This window comes from Triticum aestivum, chromosome 3D (genome assembly GCF_018294505.1).
Source record: "Triticum aestivum cultivar Chinese Spring chromosome 3D, IWGSC CS RefSeq v2.1, whole genome shotgun sequence".
NCBI lineage: Eukaryota > Viridiplantae > Streptophyta > Magnoliopsida > Poales > Poaceae > Triticum > Triticum aestivum.
Window position 1 is genome coordinate 149830249 of NC_057802.1, and position 7283 is coordinate 149837531.

A 7283-nucleotide genomic window follows, 5' to 3' on the forward strand; every position below is an offset into this window, starting at 1 on the left:
ACTACGGAGTTGACGACCCCTCCTACTTGCCAGAGCAACCAGGCAAGCCCCCCCCTTGATCACCAGATATCGCCTATTCTTCTCTATACTGCTTGCATTAGAGTAGTGTAGCATGTTACTGCTTTCGATATCCTATCCTGATGCATAGCCTATCATTGCTACTACTGTTGATACCTTTACCTGCAATCCTACATGCTTAGTATAGGATGCTAGTTTTCCATCAGTGGCCCTACATTCTTGTCCGTCTGCTGTGCTATACTATCGGGCCGTGATCACCTGGGCGGTGATCACGGGTATATACTTATATACTATATACATGACACATGTGATGACTAAAGTCGGGTCGGCTCGTAGGAGTACCCGCAAGTGGATCTTTGTGGCGGAGCGACAGGGCAGGTTGAGACCGCCTAGGTGAGAGGTGGGCCTGGCCCTGGTCGGCGTTCGCGGATACTTAACACGCTTAACGAGATCTTGGTATTTGATCTGAGTCTGGCCATTTGGTCTATACGCACTAGCCATCTACGCGGGAGTAGTTATGGGTATCCCGGCGTCGTGGTATCAGCCGAAGCCTTCGTGACGTCAGCGACTGAGTGGCGCGCGCCGTGTTGGACCGCTTTGACGTAACCGCCGTGATCGTGTGGGTTGCTAGGTCTGCTCGCGGCCGCGTTCGCAACGTGCAGGTGTGCATAGGGCGATGGGCCCAGACCCCTGCGCGCTTAGGATTAGACCGGCGTGCTGACCGCTCTGTTGTGCTTAGGTGGGGCTGCGACGCGTTGATCTTACGAGGCCGGGCATGACCCAGAAAAGTGTGTCCGGCCAAATGGGATCGAGCGTGTTGGGTTATGTGGTGCACCCCTGCAGGGAAGTTTATCTATTCGAATAGCCGTGTCCCTCGGTAAAAGGACGACCCGGAGTTGTACCTTGACCTTATGACAACTAGAACTGGATACTGAATAAAATACACCCTTCCAAGTGCCAGATACAACCCGGTGATCGCTCTCTAACAGGGCGACGAGGAGGGGATCGCCGGGTAGGATTATGCTATGCGATGCTACTTGGAGGACTTCAATCTACTCTCTTCTACATGCTGCAAGATGGAGATGACCAGAAGCGTAGTCTTCGACAGGACTAGCTATCCCCCTTTATTCTGGCATTCTGCAGTTCAGTCCACTGATATGCCCCTTTACACATATACCCATGCATATGTAGTATAGCTCCTTGCTTGCGAGTACTTTGGATGAGTACTCACGGTTGCTTCTCTCCCTCTTTTCCCCCTTTCCTTTCTATCTGGTTGTCGCAACCAGATGCTGGAGCCCAGGAGCCAGACGCCACCGTCGACGACGACACCTACGACACTGGAGGTGCCTACTACTACGTGCAGGCCGCGGACGACGACCAGGAGTAGTTAGGAGGATCCCAGGCAGGAGGCCTGCGCCTCGTTCGATCTGTATCCCAGTTTGTGCTAGCCTTCTTAAGGCAAACTTGTTTAACTTATGTCTGTACTCAGATATTGTTGCTTCCGCTGACTCGTCTGTGATCGAGCACTTGTATTCGAGCCCTCGAGGCCCCTGGCTTGTATTATGATGCTTGTATGACTTATTTATGTTTTAGAGTTGTGTTGTGATATCTTCCCGTGAGTCCCTGATCTTGGTCGTACACATTTGCGTGCATGATTAGTGTACGGTCAAATCGGGGGCGTCATAAGTTGGTATCAGAGCCGACTGCCTGTAGGAATCCCCTTTCCACACTCCTTGGCCGAAGTCGAGTCTAGACATTACAAAACTTTTACTAACATGGCTGTGTGTCTTACGGGCCCACGTCGCCATTGGGTGGTACTAGGATCTTTTACTCCTCGACCTTTACTCTGGGACTCTGAACTCTCTTCTACTCGGGTTAAACGAATTTACTAACTCTAACACTAGGATCCCGTGACCGCATTCACCCCAAAGTTGGATAAGCCATAGTTGTTTCTTAGAATAGTATTTTGAACAATTCACACACTGTCATTTGACTCCTTTGAAACGTCTTTGCTTTCAGATGGAACCCACGAGGCAGGTCGTTCGCCACACGACGGCCATTGGTGCCTCGGGATCACCTGCGGTGCTAGCTGAGATGATGACCTATCTGGGTTATCGCTGGCACCCTGAGTACACCGTCTACGAGGAGTACCAGGACTTTAACCAGGAGCAGTACCGTGCCATCGTCCACCTCTACTCTCGGGAGTATGACTCCACTACTGTGCTGCACACCGCACATGGTGTTGGTGTGACCATCGATATGGCTGTCCACGATGCTGCCTATGCTGCTCTGACACGTCTTCGTGGAGAGTATCGGGAGTTGGACACCTCCCCTTTCAGGCACATTGCTATCGCATCTGATGTTGGTGCGGAGGGATACTATACTGCTGCCTACTCCACTGTCACCCGAGAGCCCTTCTACCATCAGAACCTGGTTCTGCATGCTGATGGGCTGGATCGAGCTAACCGAGCTCTTCGCCACGAGATGTACACCACCCGTCAGCACCTTTACCGTGCTCTGACGCTGCTGCACCCCTTTGTCCGATCTGGACAGGTACCGCGTACTGCGATCTACCCAGCCAGGACCGTGATGCCCCACGGTGTCGGTTGGCCAGAGGTGGGAGGCTACTCCCCTGCACTTGGTCCTCTTCTGCCACCTGAGCGTCGGGCTCTACACCTGAGTATCCGCGGCCCCCAGTCTGCTGACGTGGAGGGCTATCCGTTGCCTCACTACCAGCTGTCGGGCTACGATTACCTCCACAGTACCTCTTGGGACTGATGTAGGCTTGCTTGAAGTGTTAGATGCATTCGCCGCGAGCCTGTGTGCCGCCTATGATGTTTTAGTCTATGTACTGAACTCTATGTACTGAACTCTATGCATGACCCCTTTTGTAAGTTATGCCGACTACTATGTAGTAGCTATCGTGCTCCTTTCATTATGCATGTTTCATCATGAATGATCCTTGTCTTTGCAAATTTCTCAATGCTGAACCCCTGTTATATATTAGCAGGATGGTTAGACTAGGTGGTCGTGGTCGTGGTGGCAATGCCCCACCACCACCTGAGTACATGGCGGGTATGATCCAACAGTTTGAACTGAACCGCCAGTTCATGGAAAATATGATGGCTCAGTTTCCTCGCCCCAATATGAACCAGTAGCCAGCCCAAGTGACTCTTCAAGATTTCATACGCCTCAACCCAACCATCTACCGCAGCTCAACTCAGCCTCTGGATGCTGATGACTGGCTCCGTGACATCACCTATGAGATGGAGTCTGCTGATGTAGCCCCTGCCAGCTATGTCACCTTTGGTTCCTTCTTCTTGAAGGAACCCGCAGCTCAATGGTGGGATAGCCACAGGCGTACTCTGCCAGCTGGAACAATCATCACCTGGCCAGACTTCCAAGCTGCTTTCCGTGCCCGCTTCATTCCTCAGGGAGTCATGGGCCGGAAGAAGCGTGAGTTCCGCAACCTCACCCAAGGCAACAAAACTGTCGAAGCTTATCAGCGGGAGTTTCTGGACTTGTCCCGCTATGCTGAAGAAGACATTGCAACTGATGCACGCAGACAGGTGAAGTTCCGTGATGGACTACAAGCTGACATCAAGCTCGCACTTCTAGTGCATGACTTCGCCGATTTCGCCACCTTGGTGAATAAGGCCATCAATGTCGAGACTGGTCTGCAGGAATACCAGAGCTCTCAGAGGCGCAACCGTGACAGGGGCTCATCTTCGGGCTCGCCCTCACAGAAGCGTAAGATATGGATCCCGAACAGCATGTATCGTCCAAATGCACCTGCTCCAAGGAAATCTTATGCTGCACCGCGTCTGCCTCCTCCACCATCTAGGCAGTCAAAGCTACCAGCTCCCCCACCTGGGGCTCCTGTTCCCACTCCCGATAATGGTCTGTGCTTCAAGTGTGGTCAACCGGGTCACTTTGCCAGGAACTGCTATTAGAACCAGAATCAACTGGCCCTTCCAGCAGCTGGCCGTGGTAACAACCAGCCCCGCAACAACAATGCTAAGTCTTATGGTCGTGCTCATGCCAACCATGTTGATCTCAGCGAAGCTCAAGACCAGCCTGCTACTGTGATGGGTACACTCCTCGTAAATTCAGTACCAGCATCCGTTTTATTTGATACAGGAGCATCCCATTCATTCATATCAGCAGAATTTGCATTCCTGCATGGCATTAATTATGAAGATATAAACACTCCGCTAGTGGTACACACCCCTGCGGGCCAATGTCAAACCTCTATGGTTAGTCACGACGTTACTGTTGAAATTGAAGGACTGGAATTTCTTGTCTCTCCCATCGTACTGAAGTCCCGTAGCATTGATCTCATTCTGGGAATGAATTGGTTAAAAGCGCATACTGCTTCAATCGTTTGCACCACTAAGACCGTCCATCTGCTACACCCTTCAGATGAGATAGTTACTTACCAAGCCCATCTGGTGCAAAATGCCGAGGCAAGGCTCTATGCATTGAATGCATTGAACGCTGCACCACTCCAGGGCATTGAAAACATTCCCGTCGTGCGTGAATTCCTCGACGTCTTCCCTGAAGAACTTCCAGGGATTCCCCCTGCTAGAGCTGTCGAATTCATCATCGACTTGAAGCCAGGCACCACTCCTATAGCCAAGCGACCCTACAAAATGCCGCCGCATGAACTCCTTGAGCTTAAGGAGGAAATCGACAAATCTCTTCGCAAAGGATTCATTCGCCCAAGTTGCTCGCCTTGGGGAGCACCTTCTCTCTTTGTCAAGAAGAAGGATGGGACAAACCGGTTAGTTCAAGACTACCGTCCTATAAACCAAGCTACCATCCAGAATAAATACCCCCTTCCTCGGATCAATGATCTGTATGATCAACTGGCGGGTTCGTCAGTGTTCTCTAAGCTCGACTTGAGGTTGGGCTACCACCAGATCCGTGTTCGCGAAGAGGATATCCCAAAGACCGCCTTCGTGACTCGCTATGGTTCATACGAGTACACCGTCATGTCTTTCGGTTTAACCAATGCTCCAGCCACCTTCTCTCGTCTGATGAACTATATATTCATGGATTACCTCGACAAGTTCGTCGTGGTTTATCTGGATGATATCCTGGTATTTTCCAAGAACGAAGAAGAACATGCTGAACATCTTCGACTTGTGCTGGAAAAGCTACGAGAGAATCAACTATATGCCAAGTTCTCCAAATGTGAATTCTGGCTACCGGAAGTAACCTATCTCGGGCATGTCATCTCTAAGGATGGTATTGCCGTCAACCCTGAACGAGTTCAGGCTATTCTTGATTGGACTCCTCCCAAGAACGTTAGGCAAGTCAGAAGTTTTCTCGGTCTCGCCAGCTATTGCCGTCGATTCGTCGAGAACTTCTCCAAGATCGCCAGGCCTCTGACTAACCTGTTACATAAGGGCGTCAAGTTCCAATGGACAGACAAATGTCAGGAAAGTTTCCAGGCACTCAAAGACAAGTTGACTTCTGCCCTAGTTCTAGCTCCACCTGATACTAAGAAGGACTTCGTCATTTACTGCGACGCTTCCCGTCAAGGATTAGGCTGTGTCCTAATGCAAGACCGCAAAGTGATTGCTTATGCCTCTCGGCAATTGCGCCCTCACGAAGAGAACTACCCAGTTCACGACCTCGAACTTGCTGCTGTCATTCATGCGCTGAAGCAGTGGCGACATTACCTTCTCGGTAATCGTTGCGAGATCTTCACTGACCACCAAAGTCTGAAGTATCTATTTACTCAGCCAGACCTGAATCTCCGTCAGCAGAGATGGATGGAGCTTGTTGCAGACTTTGACTTGGGTATTTCCTATACGCCAGGCAAGGCTAATGTAATGGCTGATGCCTTGAGCCGCAAGTCTTACTGCAACCACCTCCAGGTTCACAAAGTTCAGCCCTCGCTTGTTGAAGAATTCAGGAAGCTGAACCTCCATATTGTTCCTCCGGGTGCACTCGCTCCCCCTCCTAAGGAGTTTGGCAAGGTGAACCTCCACGTTGTTACCCAGGGTTCCCTCAATACCCTAGTTGCTAAACCAGATCTCGAGGACAGCATCAAAAGGCTACAGAAGTATGACTCTGAAGCCCACAAGATTAAGCGCTACCTCGCAGAAGGAAAGCCCTCATTCTTCACCATTGCTGAAGATGGCACCTTATACTTCAAGGGCCGCCTAGTGGTACCTTGTGCAGAGAAAAACCTGGATATGACACAGGAAGTTATGAAAGAAGCTCATGATACGCCTCTATGTATCCATCCTGGTAGTACAAAGATGTACCAAGACATCCGTCAGAGATTCTGGTGGTCTAATATGAAGCAAGACATTGCTCGTTATGTTGCTGAGTGTGACGTTTGCCGTCGTATCAAAGCAGAACATCAAAGGCCTGCTGGAACTCTGCAACCTATCTCTATTCCTGAATGGAAATGGGACCATGTTGAGATGGACTTCGTCACTGGATTTCCCAAATCACAGAAAGGTAATGATGCTATTCTTGTCGTCATTGACCGGCTTTCCAAAGTTGCACATTTTCTGGCAGTCAAAGAAACGATCACTGCTAGCCAGTTGGCAACGCTCTATATGTCCAGGATTGTTTCACTCCACGGTATTCCATTGGTTATCAGCTCAGACCGTGGCAGCTTATTCACTTCAAGATTCTGGGCAAGTTTCCAAGAAGCTATGGGAACTCATCTGTCATTCAGTACTGCGTTTCATCCTCAATCGCAAGGACAAGTTGAACGCGTCAACCAAGTTCTCGAAGACATGCTTCGAGCTTGTGTTATTTCCTTCGGCAAGAAATGGGAGGAATCTCTCCCGTATGCTGAGTTCTCTTATAATAATAGCTATCAAGCTAGTCTGAAGATGGCCCCCTTCGAAGTGTTATATGGACGAAAGTGCCGAACCCCTCTGAACTGGTCAGAAACTGGGGAACGTCCACTCTTCGGTCCGGATATTATCCAAGATGCCGAAGAACAAGTCCGCATTATCCGTGAGAATCTCAAGACTGCTCAGTCACGTCAGAAGAGTCAGTATGACCGTCATCATAAAGACATGGTCTATCAACCTGGCGAAAAGGCTTATCTTCGAGTCACACCTATGAAGGGTGCTCACCGCTTCGGGATCAAGGGCAAACTAGCTCCTCGCTATATTGGGCCATTCACTATTCTCGAAAGGCGTAGAAAAGTGGCATACCAACTGGAGCTACCGCCGAACCTTTCTCAGGTTCACGATGTGTTCCATGTGTCACAGCTCCGCCGTTGCTTCAAG